Below are 21,977 nucleotides of genomic sequence, written 5' to 3'. Positions count from 1 at the left end.
AGTCGTTTTATCTTCAACAAAGGAGTTAATACCACATCTAAATACTACACTATCTAATTAAAGTTTGAAACTAAATGGACATAATCCAATTACAGCACACTTAAATTGAAAGCAAAACTGCCACTGTAACTAAAAAATGACCCCTTTTGTTTCATCAATCAAACTTCTACGTTCTATTTGTGCAAAAAAACTACAGTATGGGATTTGTCTATATGGATCACCAGCATTTTAAACATTATTTGTCCTACCAGGGGTTATGTTTTCAAAATAATCTCCAAAATTTAAGGGTGTTTTATGTATATTTGTAATATTGTATCAGATATAATATTCTGAAACATTTTCAACATAGGTTTGTTTAGATTAGTATAGTAACTTCAGATAAAATAACTGATTAATAAATTGTAGTGCGTGCAATGCATAGTGTCACTTCTTTACAGTGAGGTATTGTGCAGCTTTGGGGTTTTCTTTACAATCCATTGATTGATTTTCCCCCACTTTCCAAGAATGTTGCTTCATATACACAACCGTGTATGGTGAAGAAGTACAAAGCTGAGAATAGTAAAAAAGGGAAAACTATATTTTTACTACACTGTAATACAGTGTTGCAATATTAGTAATGTGTATTGTTAATTTTCTATAATTTTGAAGATTAAATACTCACATATCTTTATGTTATTTTTTTCAATAGCGACTGCAGTTGAACATCGTTGGAAGTTTCAAAACACTTTTTCTACCACAGACATATTGGTTAGAGATATCAATGGAGAGTGTTTTTAAACATAAAGTGATCTTGCCATAGCTTCCTATTAGTTTGATTTGCCTATTTTGATATTAAAACTTTCAGTATAATTAATCAGATTTGCGTTCAGCCACACAACAACTCACACAATCTTTCAGGTACTTATCCATGCAGACATTTACACAAAAAGTTACATACCCATAGAGCCTCTCAAACAAGTTGTCACTCACCCATATAGCTACTCACATACCTTTTATTTCACTGATAGAGCTGATCAAATCCCCACTCATTCACTTAAACAGTCACTGACCCATATTCCATTCACATACTCTCTCAATCACTGGAACAGCCCCTCATGCACCCAGTCACACATATATACAGTCAGTCTCATACCCACTCACTCACCCATACACCCACTGATACACCCAGACACTCACCAATGCAGCCAGTCACACATCCACTTGCTGACCAATTCAGACACACATATCCACTCACACACCCATACAGCCACATACACAGACATTAACTCACCCATACAGACACTCAAACTATCACTCACTCACCCATACAGCCTCTCAAACAGGCACTCTCCCACCCATACAGCCACTCACACATGCAGTCACTCTCCCATACAGCCACTAACACAATTACCCCATCATCCATAAGTTCACTAACACAATCACTATATCACTCATACACCACTAATGTACTCACTCACTCACTCACTCACCTATATAGCCACTGGCATACCCTCTCTGTCACCCATACAAACACTCATACAGCAGCTCACTTTTTCATATGGTCACTGACATACCCACTCACTAACTTATACAGAGAGGTGCCGGCAGCTGTTTAGGACCTCTAGAGACTGTTTGTCGCTGGGAGCTGGAAGCGCGACACAACGAGGAGAAGCATGTCACCACCGCAGCAGTTGCATCACCAAAGAAACGTGCCGCTGCCACAGCTGTTCGCCGTCGCATCGCCGACGAAGCATGTCGCATCACCGGAGAAATGTGTCGCGGCCGCAGATGTCTCCGTCGCATCACCGGAGAAGCGTGTCACAGGGCAGGTCGCGGCTCCAAAGATCATCGATTTCACCACATGGCCGTCGGGCATGCACACATCGCGTCCACATTGTGGCATCGCATCAAAGATGCCAGTTTGTCGCATAACACCGGATCGTCGCATCGCGGCGCCTTCTTGTCGCATCGCACCAGATTACAGTAAAAAACTGACGCATCACCTCCTCTCCGGTAAGGAACCGATGCATCACCTCCCCTGCGCTGCAGTAAGGAACCGGCGCACCACCTCCCCCGCAGCAAGGAACCGACACATCACCTTCCCTGCAACCCTTTTGTTTGTTTTGCGTGACACATCCAAGGTACTTTGAGAGTAAAGTGTTGCTTTTACCATCTACATTGAACTAATCTATTTATACCATTTTAAAGTCTTATTTTTGATTAAAGTATTGTGAATTTTTGTTGTTTGGTCTTGTGTTAAGTCTAGTAAAGATTACTTATTTTTCTAAACTGGTGTGCTGTCCATTTGTAGTGTTTTCACTGTATTCCTGTATGTGTTCACAAATGCTTTACACGCTGCCTCTGAGATAAGCCTGTCTGCTCGTGCCAAGCTACCAAGGGGGTGAGCAGGGGTTTTTCAGGAGTGTATCCCCCTTTCCCTGACTCGAAGCAAGGGTCCCTATTTGGACAAAGGTGTATACCATTGCCAACTAGAGACCCCCATCTCTAACATTGGTGGTCAGCGGTGAGGATTTGGACTTGCATTTGTGATTCATATACAGTGATTGGTGTACACTACTAGTGAGTGCAGTCCATAACGCAACCACATACTGTTTTTCTGTTCTCTGGTGTCCTCCTGGAAGTCTTTTTTACTAAGACTCTGGTTAGTTGTTGCACCTGTGAAGTCTTGACAAGATGGGACTTGACTTCTGACACATTTTCATGTATACAATGAGGGAGCTACGTGGAAAGGGAAGGAAAGGGGGCTGCCTATGAAGAGAAGGTCTAGGGAGGATCTAGAGACAGCTCTATTTCAGTATGAACTACCACGCTGGTTGCTAACACTTCCAAATGAGTCTGAGGTGGAGAAATTCTCTGAAAGTGAGGAAGAAACAGAAAAAGATTAAGGGCTTCTGGCTTGTGAGCAGAGGATGAGAGAGCTTGATGAGGAGCTCGAGAGGGATGAGGCTAAGAGGGCCTTAACCCAAGAAGAAGAAATTTGTGTAGCTCAAGAAGTGAGCTTGTCTGGGTTGGAGGTGGTGTGCAGCTCAGATGGTGGCAGCAACATTGAGTTATCTAGTGCCGAGGGAGCAGTACACACACCCAGAGATGTGCCACCTGACTTGAAGGAGGGGGTTAGCATACACCAGGGGGGTTCAAGGATATGAGGTAGCTCCAGTGGTACGCAGTGTCCCTGAGGTGAATTGGGGAAACTGACGCAGGGGTTCATGGTCCTAGTGGTGGGCGGGACACTCTACTGACTCTAGATGAGAGGTGCAGGGAAAGGGGTTCCCCCATGGTTGAAATCCTGGTGTGTGAGTGCGGAGACCGCCCAGAAGAGTGTGGGTTGAGTGACAGAGACAGTCAGATACTATCTTGCCAATCTCAGGAGAGTGGTGTGGAGTGCGTGTACGAGGCACTGGATGGTGAGGTGAAGGATAGTTTGGTTAACACCTGTGGGGGCTGTGTGATCTAATTGTGGGAGAGCATATTGTAAGTCCCTGTTTTCCAGAGCTATGCCAACACCTGTTGGAGTGTGAGTTCTCTGACCCCAGGGAGCTCACCAGGGAGGCACACCTTTTGGTGGATTCCAGAGGTTCTGAAGAGGCACTGGGGAGTGACCCTAAGAGGAGTGGCTCTGGTATCTTTCAGCCCAGAGTGGGGGGAGAGGTTCAGCGTAGCCCAGCTAGGTCTCGGTGTAGTGGGAGGGTTGTAGAAGTCCAGATTGAGGGGTGAGAGGGGGAGAGAGTCTCCAGTGGAAGAACCAGTGGGTGAGGGGCCAGCCAGAAAGGCTGAGTCTCCTAGGAGTGACTATGGTGACACCACTTCTGTCCTGGGGGATCTTCACGCACTGTCAGATGGACAGGGGTTGGGAGATCTGTGCCAGGCAGAATATCACACAACACATGAGTTATGTGTTACCCTCGGGGGGGCCTGTGTGTTCCCCAGGAAGTAAGTCCTGGTGCGCCAGGCAGGTGCTCAGCCGCAGGGGTTAGTCCCTGGGTTGGAAAGCCAGGTTCAGGTGTTGTCTGACCTGGAGGGAAGGACAACTGTAATCAGTGTCCCTACCGGTTTGTCTTCTGGGGGCACCACTCCAGCGGGCAGGGTGCAGGGCCCCAGTAAGGGGGCGGGGAGAGGGCAGCCTCACCCCTGACCTCTGCCCAGTCTAAGGGTACAGACACTAGGCTGGGATCCCAGTTGCAAGATAAAACACCTGAACTGGTGGGCGAATTGTGCAGGACACCTGCCACAGGTGCCTTGACAATTCTGGAAGGGGGTACAGCTCTAGGTGGGAGGGTGCAGAGCCCCAAGGAAGAGGACCTGGTGTGGGAAAGCCCACTCCGTCACCTGTCCAGCCACCAGGTAGAGGCACGGGGCTGGTGGGTCAGTGTCAGGATGTCATCCCTGACTGGACAGGAGGGAGAATGGACAAAGGGTGTCAGGCACCTGGGGCTCCTGCCCCCCACTCTCTGACGCCGCAGAGGTTGGAGAACCATGAAAGGCCTGGGGCCTGGTTTTCATCACTGACAGCTGTCAGTGGCCAATGTGGCATGCTGTCCTGGTGGACAGAGCTGCTCCTGGGAGGGGGGCAGGAGTTGCACCAAGGGAGTGGACTGGGCCTCACCACCGTGGTGGCCATGTGGGCACTGTCTGTCTGTTGGGACACGCCTGTGAGCAAGCTAAGGTTAGGTGCTGCACAGATGGTGTCCACAGGTGAGGAGAAGGGTTCCCCGTGGGTTAACTTAGTGGGCCCAGAGAGTATGGACAGAGGGATCCAAATGGGTTCAGATTGGCGTAGAACTGGAGTCCGCCCCTGCAGTTGCAGGCCAAGGTCCATGTTCTATCCACCAAAGCAGGGAATCTCATCAAGGTAGTGATTGGTTTACCCTGAGTTTTGGCTGGAAGGGGGTTGTGTTGGACTTGGCCCTTTTTTGCAGGGTCATCCCTGAATGTTTTCCCTTTCTCCTGTATTTTTTCTGACCTGTTCTTGGTGGTTTTATGACTCTGGGCACTTCACCACTGCTGATCAGTGCTAAAGTGCATATGCTCTCTATTGTAAATTGTTATAATGGATTAGTGACTACATGTTTGGCTTATTTGATTTACTTGTCACACCCTAGTATAGTGCACCATGTGTGCCCAGGGCCTGTAAATCAAATGCTGCTGGTGGGCATGCAGCACTGGTTGTGCCACCCACAGAAGCAGCTTGTAAAATGAGGCTCAGGCCTGCCATTGCAGAGCATGTGTGCAGTCTGGGACTGCCATGTCGACTTGGCAAGTGCACCCACTTGCCAGTCCCTAAACCTTCCCTTTTCTACATGTTAGTTACCCCTAAGGTAGGCCCAAGGTACCCCCATGGGCAGGGTGCATTGTATGTAAATTGGGACATGCCCTGATGTGTGTGGCATGTCCTGATAGTGGATTTCAGCCAATTTCATTTTTTACTATTTCAAGGCTACCTGTTCCCATAGGCCAGAATGGGCAGTTTGATTGTAACATCTTATAATCCTAACTGACCCAGGGAACATGGTAGAAAAACAAATTTAGTATGCCTGAACTTAGAATGATAAAACACATCTTTTAGTGAAGTTGGTTTTAACATTGTGTGTTTGAAAATACCACTTTTAGAAAGTAGGTATTTTCTTGCCTAACCATCCAGCCTGCCTCTGCTAGGTTGTGTATTGCATGTCGGGTTTGTGAGTGACAGGGGCTGGGGTGGCTCCAGGAGACAGGGTGAGTCAGCACTAGGCTGAATAGACCTATCTGCATTGGGAGTGGTGGGAGGAGTAGCACCTGGGCCTGAATAGGGCTGTGCTTGCCTTCCACAATACTGGCTCCACCTCCTGTGGTGCGTCTGATGACCCTGGCCCACACTGACAAAGGAAGAAGTGGTGCAATGGCAGAATGCACCCAGAAATGGTTTTGACTAGGTACAGACATGCTCTGCCTTCAGACACAAAGGATTTGTGTGTATAAAAAGGGGGACCCAGACCCCAGAACTTTAGATCACTTCTGGGAAATCAAGAGGAACCTTTGCCAAGGAGAAGAAACTGGAGAAGCTGAAGGAGGATTACTGCCGCTGTGCTGTTTGCTGTCTGGGGTTGGCCTGCAGTGGTTACTTGTTGCCAAGGAAAGGAAAAAAGGACTTTGCTGTTTGCTTTGTCATCTTGAGGAAGATCTCCAAGGGCTTGAACTGAGTTTGCCTCCTGTCTGAAGTCTCAGGGACACAAAGACTTCACCAGAGAGATGCCAGCAGCTTTTAGGACCTCTAGAGACTGTTTGTCACTGGGAGCGTGACGCAGCGAGGAGAAGCATGTCGCTGCCGCAGCAGTTGCCATCGCATCGCCGAATAAACGTGCCACCACCGCAGCTGTTTGCTGTCGTATTGCCGACGAAGCATGTCGCATTACCGGAGAAGCATGTCGCCGCCGCAGAGGTCGCCGTCGCATCACCGGAGAAGTGTGTCACAGGACCTGTCGCGGCTCCAAAGATCATCGATTTCACCGCACGGCCGTCAGGTGTGCACGCATCGCATCCACATTGTCGCAACGCATCAAAGACACCTTTTTGTCACTTGGCAATCGATCGTCGCATTGCATCGAGGCGCCATCTTGTGGCATTGCACCTGATCACAGTAAGAAACGACGCATCACCTCTTCTCCGGTAAGGAACCAACGCATCACCTTCCCTGCACTGCAGTAAGGAACTGACGCATCACCTCCCCCGAAGCATGGAACTGACGCATCACCTTTCCTGCGACCCTTTTGTTTGTTTTGCGTGACGCATCCAAGGTACTTTGAGAGTAAAGTGTCGCTTTTACCATCTACATTGAACTAACCTATTTCTACCATTTTAAAGTCTTATTTTTGATTACAGTATTGTGGATTACTTATTTTTCTAAACTGGTGTGGTGTCCATTTGTAGTGTTTTCACTGTATTACTGTATGTGTTCACAAAGGCTTTACACACTGCCTCTGAGATAAGCCTGTCTAATCGTGCCAAGCTACCAAGGGGGTGAGCAGGGGTTATTCAGGAGTGTATCACCCTTTCCCTGACTAGAAGCAAGGGTCCCTATTTGGACAAAGGTGTATACCATTGTCAACTAGAGACCTCCATCTCTAACAGGGTGTCACTGTAAATCCCTGCACCGTGTGGCAGGCACTTCACGGTGCCTGCCACACTGTGCAGGGATTTACAGGGGGGACCAAAAGGTGGCCCTCAGCCCCCAACTGGATGCCGCTGAAGCAACATCACTTTCTGACAGGCTTTCCATATTTGAAAACCCGACATGGAAAGGCTCTTGGAAACCGTCACGATAATTCCAATGGCAGAAGCATCATCTGTATGGGATTATGGTGGCGGTTCCGACTGGCCAACGGGCTCCTTGAATCCGTTGGAAGCCAGCCAGATAGACCGTCTGCTTTCAAATCTGACTGCTGTCATTGTAATACGGCGAAGATATCAGGGTGGGGGAATGGACCACTTGTCCTGTGTACCAGGGTCTTTTAATTTAAGTGGTTGGGCATCCTTAAAAAACCCTCATATACGTACACTGGCGTTAGGCGGTATATCTTGATTCTCCGCCGTAGTGTATCGTGATAGCATGATCATTGGGCTTTTTATTGTCCAAATGCTAACCTCCCCATGGAGGAAGACCAACTGGTTGTACAGTAGTGGTCAGAGATAATGGAACGAGGGCGTGCTCGTGTTCTGTGAACTGTGATGTTAAAATTCCTAAAGTCAAGTCCCGTGTCCTTTATTCTTGGGGTACTTGACAGAGGGAAATTAAAAATGGTGTTCGTGCATGTGAATAAACGTGATTATCAATTTAATGCACTGGTATGAATCTAGTGTTATCTGGTCAACATGTTTCAGCCCCATGCAGGGTCTAGAGGCTTTCGTCAGGACCGGAAGGTGAAATGGAGGGCTTAATTGGGCTCTCCACTATTTTTCTGGAGGTGGAGAAAAGTACTCACCACCTTCGATTTTAGGAAATCAGACCGGTTGTATCTGTTCCTGTAAAGACAATCAAGGATTATATGACAGCCTAACGTAATACTATACAATGCTAAAACGATATTCTCGTGTTTTATACCCTGTTGACATCAATATCTTAAATCAATGGACTGCGTTGCTGTCGCGCCTTCTTTTATTACAGGGTGCATGCTTATTAAACGGGGGACTTACTACAAAAGGTTTTCGTGAACGTTATCTCGGTTCTCTTACTAGTGTGATTCTTAATTGTATTAAATAAAGTCGCCTAAGTGGCGCGGTTAGTCTATCGTTGTTATTCTCATAGCTACTCGTTTCCCTATGGGAGAGCGAGCCGTCGTTGTTAGCTAATAGGTTTAGTGTGTTGCGTCTCAAAATGAGATTGTAGGGTAATGGTAACAAACTGAAGGTTCAGTGCACTGTAAGCGTAAAGCTATGTGAACTGACGGCGTTGCCGTCTGCTGATTCAGCGTTACGAAGCCAAAAGCGAGAAGCAAACTGTCTGGGTCAATTACCTTGTTTCGCAAGTTGGACATCTTCATTCAGGGTGTCAGTCAGTTAGGTGAGTGCCAATTGCTGCATGGAATGGGAAAATATAAGGTTACTTATCTCAAAGGTTACCGCGGTGAGGAGAGCTCGCCTCGTCGTCGCTTACCGGCTACTCTGGCAGAATAGCTTGTTCTGACTCTGACGTTCCCCTGGATTAACGTGCTCCCGGTTGGGCTCGTTTTTCATAGACCGGTTCTATTGAAATTAAAGTAGGACTAATCGGTCTTGGTTGGCCTCGGGAGAGCACTAATGGTTGGCATAATAGTCTTTGCCGTATAAGTGTAATATGGTGTGCGAATGTGAAGAAGAGATTCTCTATAGTATTTCCGCATCTTGAGTTGCGCCAAATCAGACAGAGATAATGATGGCAGATGGTTTCGTTTGTTGAAGCTTCCATTTCACGGGATGCATTGAGCGGTGTGCACAGTTAACATGATGAGCATCTTTTAGCATCTTGTATACCTTTGTTACTCAGGTTAGTGCCTCGGGGTTACCCAGAGACTAGTGTGTATGGAGATCACAGCAGAGTGTACTTAATAAAATAGGCATTTCCGCAGCTAGATTATCATCCTTACTCTGAGTGATGGTGATGTCTGTGATTCATCATGAGTCTATACATGGGGTCTTCTGTATATGGGGATCACATTCGAGTATTTCACCTCTTTAGGGCGTGCCATGGTATGTTATCGTTCAGGCCCTCTTTATCTGTCTTAAGGCGGTGGACCCAGCGCTGTTCTTTTTCAAAGAGGGTGCGTTCCACATTATGGCCTTTGAACAGTTGGGTTTCCAAAACAACCCATTGCAGATCTTCTGCAGTATGTTTGGCTTCAATATAGTGTTTGCTCATTTGTGTTGTTGCTCTTTTACATGTGATGTTACTTCGATGTTCTATGATCCTTTGCTTGATTTTCCTGCACGTCATTCCTATGTATCTCAATCCACACGGGCAGACAATCATGTACACCACATGGGTGGTGTTGCAATTTGTGTGGTGACGTAGTTCCCATTTTAGGTTTGGCAGTAGTTGTAGGGTCTTGGTCACCTTCGTGAGTTTGCAGACCGAGCAGGTTCCACAAGGGTAGTGTCCCACTATAGGATTCCGATTCCATACTGTACTCAGGGTTTCTCTTGGAATGATATCTCTTGGTCTGGTGTGGACCAGAATGTCTTTGATGTTTTTGGTTCTCCTATGGGCAAATCTCGGTTTAGGCCATTTCAATGTGCTTGAGGTCAAGATTCCCCAGTTTTTATTGATAATTTTCTTCACTGCGTTCGATTCGGTGTTGTAGGTTGTGACGCATGTGAGGAGATCTTTAGATTCTTCTCTCTGTATCGTGGAAAGTAGGTTCTCTCTGGGCTGGTTACGGGCTCTCTTCTGGCATCTTTTTATGATCTTTGTCGGGTAGTCTCTCTTCCTAAGCTGATCCTCTAGACCTCTTGCTTGTTCTTTATAGTCATCTAGGTTACTGCAGTTACGTTTTAAACGTAAGAATTGACTATAAGGTAGATTGTCTCGGAGGGGTCGGGGGTGAAAACTGTTATAGGAAAGAAAGCTGTTCCTTGCCGTAGGTTTGTAGTAGGTTTTGGTGTGCAGTGTGCCGTTTTTGGAAAAGATAGTTACATCCAGGAAGTCCAGTTGTTTCTTGTCTGCTGTGGATGTGAACTTGAGACATTCGTCTCTGTTGTTTAACCATATTAGGAAATCATTGAGGGTTGATTGACTGTCTTCCCATATCATAAATACATCGTCTATGTAGCGGCGCCAAAACTTAATGCCCTGCTGGAATGGATTGATGGCGTTAAGTATGTGCTCTTGTTCAAAATTACTCACATACAGCCCTGCTACACTTGGAGCAAATGTACTGCCCATCGAAGTTCCGTGGCACTGCCCAAAAATGGTTCCCTCGAATTCAAAATAATTTTCTGTGAGTGCTAGTCTGCAGCATTCTAACACGAAATGTCTTGGTGTTTTGTAGGTCCAGTTGCATGTGAAAAGAATTTCCTCAAGGGTATCCAGAGTTTTCTGTTGGGGTAGGCTAGTGTAGAGACTCTCTACATTTAGACCTACCAGAAGCATGGTATGTTCATTGTAGACCTGTCCCTCAAGTAGATTGAGGAGATCACGGGTATCTTTTAGATAAGTTGGTGTCTTTTGTACCAAAGGTTTTAGGAATTGATCCGCAAACTGAGAGAGTGGTTCTAACACTGAACCAATTCCGGACACTATTGGGCGTCCTGGTGGTGGAGTCCTGTTCTTATGGATCTTTGGTAGAGAATAAAAATACGGGGTTCTTGGTGATTTGGTTTTTAAAAACGCAGCTTCTTGGCTCGAAATCCATTGATTGATCTCTGCTTCATCCACCATTAATTCAATGGTTCTTTGTAGTCTTTTTGTAGGATCATCAGGTAGTTTGACATAGAATCTCTCATTAGAGAGAAGATCAGTACATTGTTGTTGGTAACCTTGTCTGGTTAGTAGAACAATGGCTCCTCCTTTGTCCGCTGGTTTGATTATCAGGTTGTCGTTTTTGCGTAGATCGCCCATCGCTCTTTGTTCCCTCTTGGGAAGATTGATGTAGGGTCTCTTGTTCGTGGAACCTAGGGTGTCAGCTTGCTGCATTATGGCTTGTTCAAAAGCTTGTATCTCCACCGGAATTAGGTGCATAGGAGGGTTGAAGGTAGACTTTGGTCTCAAGTGTGTATCTCCTTCTTTAGGTTGTGTTTCCTTTTCTTTGAAAAAAGCCTTGAGTTTTACTTTTCTGCAGAATTCTGCTAGCTCACATTTCAATTTGAAGATGTCGAGTGTCGGAGTCGGAACAAAGCCCAGGCCTTTATTAAGAACATTTTCTTGGTCTGGTGTCAGTGTGATGTCAGTCAAATTGACTACCAGTGATTGGTCGTGCTGGTTCCTGGTTGGTCCTTGGTCATGCTCCGGGTGTGCATTTGTCTTTCTGGTTCGTTCCAGGTGACTGTTTTTCTTCTTCCTCTCTGGCGTCCAGGGCCTCTCCCTAAAAAAGAGGAGGGCTGTGGTTGCATATTCATCATCGTGCCCATGTGTGGTGGGCCTTGGAAATAGGGGTTCATCCATACTTGATAATTAGGTACGTAGGGTTGGTAAATTGGTGGTGGATGTTCATAGTACTTGGGCATTTGCCAATTGTTTCCTCTCTGGCGGCGGTTCCTCCTATTTTGGCCTCTTCCTCTCCTTGAGGTTGTTCCTTCATCGCTACTCCAGTCAGAGTTGTTGTTAGAACTCTCTGCTGAGGAATCATCGTCTTCCCTGTCTTCAGGGGTAATGTAGTCCTCTCTTGAGTAGGGGTGCATCTTCTCAGTTGAGAATTTTTTTAGATCTTTATTTAATTTTTGAATTTTATTTTGAGTGATGTACTCCTTTGTTTCGTTCATTTCCTTATTTATTTCCTCAAGTTTTTTCTTGAAGACTGATATATGCACTGTTGTCTTGAGTTTGGCTTCACTGGTTTGTATGCTGATCGTCAGAGCTTCTACTAATCGTGTTGCTGTTTTGATGATTAGGACCAGATAGTCTCTGGTACACTTCCATGAAATGGACGACCAGTCTTTACGGAAGAGTACATCCTTCAAAAAAATGCGAGGAGCGTTCTGTACCCAAAGGCCTTTGGGTGCTGAGTTAGCGCGCAGATATTCCTTCATTATGATGCCATGGATGGCTGTTCTCACTAGTTCTTTCTTGGTTTCTGTAAGTTCATCCCACTCATTGGTTTGTGTTAGTGTTTGTGCCAGGTCTCTGTCTTGTAACAGAGAAGATTCCGAAAGGATAGCGTTCACCTCTTCCTCTGTGTAGCTTAGTCCTTGCATTTCAGCCATGATCACCTTTATGTTCTCAAGCTGTTGTTTTACTACCCTTTTGTCCCAGTTCTGGTGTGAAGTAGGGTTTGCAAGAAAATCCCACAGCTGTGCGCTGCTGATAACTGTAATATATCAATGGGGGGAGGGAAAAAGAAGCAGAGGTCCATTCGGCTTCCAGAGGTTAGTACAAAGATATCAGGGTGGGGGAATGGACCACTTGTCCTGTGTACCAGGGTCTTTTAATTTAAGTGGTTGGGCATCCTTAAAAAACCCTCATATACGTACACTGGCGTTAGGCGGTATATCTTGATTCTCCGCCGTAGTGTATCGTGATAGCATGATCATTGGGCTTTTTATTGTCCAAATGCTAACCTCCCCATGGAACCACAGCCCTCCTCTTTTTTAGGGAGAGGCCCTGGACGCCAGAGAGGAAGAAGAAAAACAGTCACCTGGAACGAACCAGAAAGACAAATGCACACCCGGAGCATGACCAAGGACCAACCAGGAACCAGCACGACCAATCACTGGTAGTCAATTTGACTGACATCACACTGACACCAGACCAAGAAAATGTTCTTAATAAAGGCCTGGGCTTTGTTCCGACTCCGACACTCGACATCTTCAAATTGAAATGTGAGCTAGCAGAATTCTGCAGAAAAGTAAAACTCAAGGCTTTTTTCAAAGAAAAGGAAACACAACCTAAAGAAGGAGATACACACTTGAGACCAAAGTCTACCTTCAACCCTCCTATGCACCTAATTCCGGTGGAGATACAAGCTTTTGAACAAGCCATAATGCAGCAAGCTGACACCCTAGGTTCCACGAACAAGAGACCCTACATCAATCTTCCCAAGAGGGAACAAAGAGCGATGGGCGATCTACGCAAAAACGACAACCTGATAATCAAACCAGCGGACAAAGGAGGAGCCATTGTTCTACTAACCAGACAAGGTTACCAACAACAATGTACTGATCTTCTCTCTAATGAGAGATTCTATGTCAAACTACCTGATGATCCTACAAAAAGACTACAAAGAACCATTGAATTAATGGTGGATGAAGCAGAGATCAATCAATGGATTTCGAGCCAAGAAGCTGCGTTTTTAAAAACCAAATCACCAAGAACCCCGTATTTTTATTCTCTACCAAAGATCCATAAGAACAGGACTCCACCACCAGGACGCCCAATAGTGTCCGGAATTGGTTCAGTGTTAGAACCACTCTCTCAGTTTGCGGATCAATTCCTAAAACCTTTGGTACAAAAGACACCAACTTATCTAAAAGATACCCGTGATCTCCTCAATCTACTTGAGGGACAGGTCTACAATGAACATACCATGCTTCTGGTAGGTCTAGATGTAGAGAGTCTCTACACTAGCCTACCCCAACAGAAAACTCTGGATACCCTTGAGGAAATTCTTTTCACATGCAACTGGACCTACAAAACACCAAGACATTTCGTGTTAGAATGCTGCAGACTAGCACTCACAGAAAATTATTTTGAATTCGAGGGAACCATTTTTGGGCAGTGCCACGGAACTTCGATGGGCAGTACATTTGCTCCAAGTGTAGCAGGGCTGTATGTGAGTAATTTTGAACAAGAGCACATACTTAACGCCATCAATCCATTCCAGCAGGGCATTAAGTTTTGGCGCCGCTACATAGACGATGTATTTATGATATGGGAAGACAGTCAATCAACCCTCAATGATTTCCTAATATGGTTAAACAACAGAGACGAATGTCTCAAGTTCACATCCACAGCAGACAAGAAACAACTGGACTTCCTGGATGTAACTATCTTTTCCAAAAACGGCACACTGCACACCAAAACCTACTACAAACCTACGGCAAGGAACAGCTTTCTTTCCTATAACAGTTTTCACCCCCGACCCCTCCGAGACAATCTACCTTATAGTCAATTCTTACGTTTAAAACGTAACTGCAGTAACCTAGATGACTATAAAGAACAAGCAAGAGGTCTAGAGGATCAGCTTAGGAAGAGAGACTACCCGACAAAGATCATAAAAAGATGCCAGAAGAGAGCCCGTAACCAGCCCAGAGAGAACCTACTTTCCACGATACAGAGAGAAGAATCTAAAGATCTCCTCACATGCGTCACAACCTACAACACCGAATCGAACGCAGTGAAGAAAATTATCAATAAAAACTGGGGAATCTTGACCTCAAGCACATTGAAATGGCCTAAACCGAGATTTGCCCATAGGAGAACCAAAAACATCAAAGACATTCTGGTCCACACCAGACCAAGAGATATCATTCCAAGAGAAACCCTGACTACAGTATGGAATCTGAATCCTATAGTGGGACACTACCCTTGTGGAACCTGCTCGGTCTGCAAACTCACGAAGGTGACCAAGACCCTACAACTACTGCCAAACCTAAAATGGGAACTACGTCACCACACAAATTGCAACACCACCCATGTGGTGTACATGATTGTCTGCCCGTGTGGATTGAGATACATAGGAATGACGTGCAGGAAAATCAAGCAAAGGATCATAGAACATCGAAGTAACATCACATGTAAAAGAGCAACAACACAAATGAGCAAACACTATATTGAAGCCAAACATACTGCAGAAGATCTGCAATGGGTTGTTTTGGAAACCCAACTGTTCAAAGGCCATAATGTGGAACGCACCCTCTTTGAAAAAGAACAGCGCTGGGTCCACCGCCTTAAGACAGATAAAGAGGGCCTGAACGATAACATACCATGGCACGCCCTAAAGAGGTGAAATACTCGAATGTGATCCCCATATACAGAAGACCCCATGTATAGACTCATGATGAATCACAGACATCACCATCACTCAGAGTAAGGATGATAATCTAGCTGCGGAAATGCCTATTTTATTAAGTACACTCTGCTGTGATCTCCATACACACTAGTCTCTGGGTAACCCCGAGGCACTAACCTGAGTAACAAAGGTATACAAGATGCTAAAAGATGCTCATCATGTTAACTGTGCACACCGCTCAATGCATCCCGTGAAATGGAAGCTTCAACAAACGAAACCATCTGCCATCATTATCTCTGTCTGATTTGGCGCAACTCAAGATGCGGAAATACTATAGAGAATCTCTTCTTCACATTCGCACACCATATTACACTTATACGGCAAAGACTATTATGCCAACCATTAGTGCTCTCCCGAGGCCAACCAAGACCGATTAGTCCTACTTTAATTTCAATAGAACCGGTCTATGAAAAACGAGCCCAACCGGGAGCACGTTAATCCAGGGGAACGTCAGAGTCAGAACAAGCTATTCTGCCAGAGTAGCCGGTAAGCGACGACGAGGCGAGCTCTCCTCACCGCGGTAACCTTTGAGATAAGTAACCTTATATTTTCCCATTCCATGCAGCAATTGGCACTCACCTAACTGACTGACACCCTGAATGAAGATGTCCAACTTGCGAAACAAGGTAATTGACCCAGACAGTTTGCTTCTCGCTTTTGGCTTCATAACGCTGAATCAGCAGACGGCAACGCCGTCAGTTCACATAGCTTTACGCTTACAGTGCACTGAACCTTCAGTTTGTTACCATTACCCTACAATCTCATTTTGAGACGCAACACACTAAACCTATTAGCTAACAACGACGGCTCGCTCTCCCATAGGGAAACGAGTAGCTATGAGAATAACAACGATAGACTAACCGCACCACTTAGGCGACTTTATTTAATACAATTAAGAATCACACTAGTAAGAGAACCGAGATAACGTTCACGAAAACCTTTTGTAGTAAGTCCCCCGTTTAATAAGCATGCACCCTGTAATAAAAGAAGGCGCGACAGCAACGCAGTCCATTGATTTAAGATATTGATGTCAACAGGGTATAAAACACGAGAATATCGTTTTAGCATTGTATAGTATTACGTTAGGCTGTCATATAATCCTTGATTGTCTTTACAGGAACAGATACAACCGGTCTGATTTCCTAAAATCGAAGGTGGTGAGTACTTTTCTCCACCTCCAGAAAAATAGTGGAGAGCCCAATTAAGCCCTCCATTTCACCTTCCGGTCCTGACGAAAGCCTCTAGACCCTGCATGGGGCTGAAACATGTTGACCAGATAACACTAGATTCATACCAGTGCATTAAATTGATAATCACGTTTATTCACATGCACGAACACCATTTTTAATTTCCCTCTGTCAAGTACCCCAAGAATAAAGGACACGGGACTTGACTTTAGGAATTTTAACATCACAGTTTACAGAACACGAGCACGCCCTCGTTCCATTATCTCTGACCACTACTGTACAACCAGTTGGTCTTCCTCCATGGGGAGGTTAGCATTTGGACAATAAAAAGCCCAATGATCATGCTATCACGATACACTACGGCGGAGAATCAAGATATACCGCCTAACGCCAGTGTACGTATATGAGGGTTTTTTAAGGATGCCCAACCACTTAAATTAAAAGACCCTGGTACACAGGACAAGTGGTCCATTCCCCCACCCTGATATCTTTGTACTAACCTCTGGAAGCCGAATGGACCTCTGCTTCTTTTTCCCTCCCCCCATTGATATATTATTGTAATACGGCGGTCAGATTTGAAACCTTGGATGTTGGTCGGAAAGCCTCCGACCTGTGGTATAATATGCAGTTGACATTTGCACAATGACAAAATAATAAGTAATTTCCAAGTACAAAGTAACGCAAATGAGTACCTATTTTCCAGAGAACTGTGGACTCTTTGTTAGAAAATCTAAGATTCATTCAGATCCTCATATTCATTTTAGTTAAACAAAATCTCTACATGAAACATTTACAAATAAAAAGATAGCACAAGCTGAAGGTAAAGCTCCACTGCAGAAAAATGGAAACAAATCTATCTTCTTACGCTGGGTGCATAGAAACCAAAAACATTCCCTCTAAAAATCTGTATTGAGAAATTATCTGAAATCCTAAACAGAAGTGAATGCATCATAAATACATTGGAGTAACATTTGAACTTCAGTAAGTGTAATGAATGAATTCTTTAATGACATCTCGTTGTAAGAATAGAGAGCATAGTTCTGTCCTTTAAATATACTAAGTATGGAAATGTGCAAAAACAATAGCACCACCCTCACACCCACTTGTACACCCATACATTCACCAACATACACACCCAAAGATCAAAAGAGGCATGCAACCTGACACACACAAACTCAGACACAACCAGTGATAAACCAACAGAGGTATTCACACTCCCACTTACACAGTCATAGACAACCTCAGATACCCACTGACATACTCCCACTCAGAGAACCACACCCACTAACAGACCCACACAGGTCCTCACACATCCACTGTGAAACATAACAGGTCTCAGATATGGATTTCTTTTTAGAAAATCCTTAGAAGTTCACTGAAAAAAACAAAGGTTACAGGGATGTCATAGTTAGGAAATAGAATTTTAAAAACCTTCGAAATTCACTGAAAAAAACAAAGGATACAGGGACCTTATAGTTCGGGAATAAAAAACATAGAAATTCACACAAAAAAAGAGAGGTTACAGAGACATTGTTGTTAGGCACACATTTCACTCATCCAAAACCAGTGAAATTCAGCAGTTTTAGTTACCTGAGCTAACTCTAACTTATGCCCCTGCAATGCACTGCCTATGACCTCACATATTACATCACTCATGACATGGTCAGTGACATCACTGATGACATTTTAAATGGCATCTCTGATGAAATCACTGATGACATCATCCAGTTAGGGTGATACTATTTCTAATATATGTCATCTGAGTGGTTGTGAGATTGTCTGGATCTGTTTGTGAGTTGCTCTCTGAGTGGCTGTATAAACTCACTAAAAGAACAAAGGTAAAAGTAACATTATAGTTAGGTGAATTTGTCATTATGAAGTTCACGGTATAGGGTCAATGTTACAAATAATATTACCTTGCTTTACCAGTAGGAGTTGTATGTATGATAGCAGTAAAGTCACTCCATATTATTTTGCTCTTGCTTCCATTGCTCTAGTGGTATACCCGTTTAAAGAGCAATGTGTGCAAACTAAATGTGGATGGTGTCATCATTGATGTAATCAGTGATGTTATCAATTTTGGCATTTGAAATGACATCAGTGATGTATATATATGAGTGATGTAATATGTGAGGTCATAAGCAGTACATGGCTGGGGCGCAAATTACAGTTAGCTCTGCTAACTATAACTGCGAATTTCGTTTTTTTTTGTCTAAAACGTTTATGTTGTCACTGACAAGTTCACCTTCCTATAACGTTACTTTTACCTTTGTTTTTTTGTGAGTTTATTTAGCCACTCAGAGAGCAACTCACAAACAGATCCAGACAGTCTCACAACCACTCAGATGACATATATTAGAAATAGTATCAACCTTACACTTACTGGATGACGTCATCAGTTAAATAAAAACAGATCTTTCTTATCACAGCTAGCTATAATGTACCTTTAACCTTTGTTTTTTCCAGTGAATATATATATATATATTAACTACTGGCGGTCACCAGTAGATAGTTATAGTTGCAACCTAGTTTCCATAGGAAATCTCAAAATTCTATTTTGAATAACTTTGGCGCCGGTTGACGAATCCTCGCAAAATTTTCAAAACTAATGGGGCGCTCCGTTCAGCTCCTACCCTGAAAGTCTCGGGGTGATTCGTCAAGCGGGGGCCGAGAAAAAGGGGGGGTCCCAAAACGCATTTTCCCCATGCATTTTTCCATAGGACCTTTAGCCGCAGCTACAGCCCGAACGGCTGAACAGAATTACGTGAAATTTGGCAGAGAGGTAGCCATAAGGTCAAGGAAGTGCCTTTTGCAGGTCTGGTGTAAATCTGTTCAGTATTTCCTGAGAAAATAGCATTTAAAAGCATATCAATATCTATACGCGCGCACCGTGTGCGCACCGTGCGCGCACTGTGCGCGCACCCTGCCGTGCGCGAGCGCAATTCTGATTGGTTGTTAGATGTCGGAAAACATTGGAATTGGTCGAAACCAGGAAGTGTCGGCCGCCATTTTGTCTCTCGCAGTCTGAGGGGGTGAAAAAAAAAGGTGGAGAATGTGAAAAGGGGGCAGAGTGGACAGTTCCTGACCCCCTAGCCTTGGTCAGGGGGTCACGGAAGGACCCCCAAGGGTGAAAAAAACTTTTTTTTTTTTTTTTTAAATCGCGAGGGGCGCGCACGGTGTGCGCACGGCAAACCATGGGTGCTCGGTTCGCGAAGCGCATCGAGCGCCCACAGCGCGCGCATGGTGCTCGAAGCACACCGTGCGCACACAGTGCGCGCACGGTGAAAAACCTGAAAAATTTTGTTTTATAAATACATAACTTAGCATTTAAAAAACCGTACAAATTCACTGAAAAAACCATAGGTTTCACACACGTTATAGTTACGAATTAGCATTTAAAAACCTTGCAAATTCACTTAAAAAACCATAGGTTTCACACATGTTATAGTTAGCTGGACATTTCACTCGTAAAAAACCAATGAAATTCCCCCGTTATAGTTAGTGCAGGCAACTATAACTCACGCGACCGCAATCCTCTGCTGATGACGTCAGATATTACATCACTGATGACATATGTGTCTTTCTGAAAAATAAATATTTGTAATATATGTATAGCTAAAGATTAATGGAAGAAGACATGGGTAAATAAGTGTAAATACAGTGATGTAATATCTGCGGTGTTCATTTTGCCATGGTCTATTTGTTCATAGGGAGACCAGTCTTCCCCTCATTAACAACAAAATAGACCAGCACATATGTTCTACCAGCTAATGTTCCCATTCTTCCTTTCCTCTGTCCCTGCATGAACACAACGGCTCTTTTAAGAGCCAACCTTACCTCTCAACTTTTTTTTATTTTTTCTTTAAAACTTTTTTTTTTAAGCAAAACTTATAAGCGTATTTTTTTTTTTTTTTTTTAAAAACACTAAAAATCAATTACCACATCTCAAGATCCTTGAGGAATTAATAACTAAATACTAAAAATCTTTTTGAGATAAAGTGGAAGAAAGGGACCATCTAATTTCTGACTTACCTGACCCACCCAACAATTTAATTTTTAATTAAAATGTAATTGAAATTACTTGAAAAAATGGTTGTTTTTTTTTTAAAATTTTCTTTCACAATCTGAAAAAAAAGAAAAAAGTATTAATATTTAATAAATCAATATATAACACAGTACACGTATTTACATATTTTCCCCAAAAAATGTTTTGCCTTTTTTTTGCTGTTTTCAGAATATATTGCATTTCACTATAAATTGTGAAAGCAATTGCATTCATCATTTAACAGCGGGCAAAAAAAAATTAACAATCTCAAAGATTGTTTTAAAAAAGCCCACAATCTCTTTTAACTTAATCATAACATTATAGAAATGCATAATATTCTAAAAAAATATCATCTAATAACAATAATTATTTCTTTAAAATACCGTCTGACAATTTTGTTTCAGAAGTATAATCACAAAAATATTATATCTCAAATAACTCCACAATACATCTGGTTCCATTTCCTTTAGGCCAAATAGTAATTTTAAAATTCTTTTTTGATTAAATTTCCAATGGTAATTTAATAAAATTCCAAAATTTAAATTGTACAGATCTTACCGATTCTCTCTAACATTTTGGTTTCCGAAAGATTAATTAATAATTAAATAAGTCCACAATACAATTGTTTACCTTTCCTTATGGCCAAATAGTAATTTAAAAAATCTTTTTTGAATAAATTTCCAATGGCAATCCAATTACATTCAAAAATTTAAATTGTGCAGATGTTACCGATTTTCTCTAAATTTTTGGTTTTCGAAAGTTTCATTAAAAATTTAAAAAGTCCACATTACAATTGGTTACCTTTCCATTAGGCCAAATGATAATTTGAAAATTCCAATGGTAATCCAATAAAATGGTAAAATTGTTTTGTACAGATCTTGCCAAGTCTCTCTAAAATTTTGGTTTCAGGAAGATTAGATAGGAATTTGCTAAATCAAAAGGCAAACGTTGCTTGAAAATCAATTTTGAATCATTACACAGTGTCCAGCCTTTTTCACATTTAAGATAAACTGTGTAATGTCCAGAAGTAACAGTAGGTCCTTCATGGAAAATTATTGCAACTGTTACAAAAGTTTTTCATGAAATTGATAATTGCTGTCCTGTAAACTTCTTTATTAAAGTATCCAATTTTGAACCATCAGCTTTACATCGTTGCATCATTAAAATTACATACTGTCCGTATTCCTTTAAAATTAACGTTGAAAACATTTCAGATTTACACTCACCGCATTCCATGCTATGATTAGCATCTTTAACTAATTTAGCAAAAGTGACTGTTTTACTTTCTGGCAATGTTAAATAAATAAACCTTTCAGAATCAACATTAGAGCCACATGTATTGTAACAGTTTTCACAACTATGTTCCCATTTATAAGAGACACCAATCATATTTTCAATGGGAACCCCTTCTTCTTCCAGTACCTGAAGAAAAAACATCAAGAATTCCTGTGCGTCTTGCTGTACATTTTGAGAAAACTGTGTTCGTCCTGAACATACATCTAAAAGTTTTCTAATTTCAGTAGCACTTTCTATTTGAGTTTTATCATTACTCAGCTTTTGAAAAAGGAGACTCAA

The sequence above is a fragment of the Triturus cristatus genome, chromosome 3_1 (assembly GCF_964204655.1).
Source record: "Triturus cristatus chromosome 3_1, aTriCri1.1, whole genome shotgun sequence".
In the NCBI taxonomy this organism is placed as follows: Eukaryota; Metazoa; Chordata; class Amphibia; order Caudata; family Salamandridae; genus Triturus; species Triturus cristatus.
The sequence above is the reverse complement of the archived record's forward strand: the minus strand, read 5'-3'. Positions refer to the sequence as shown.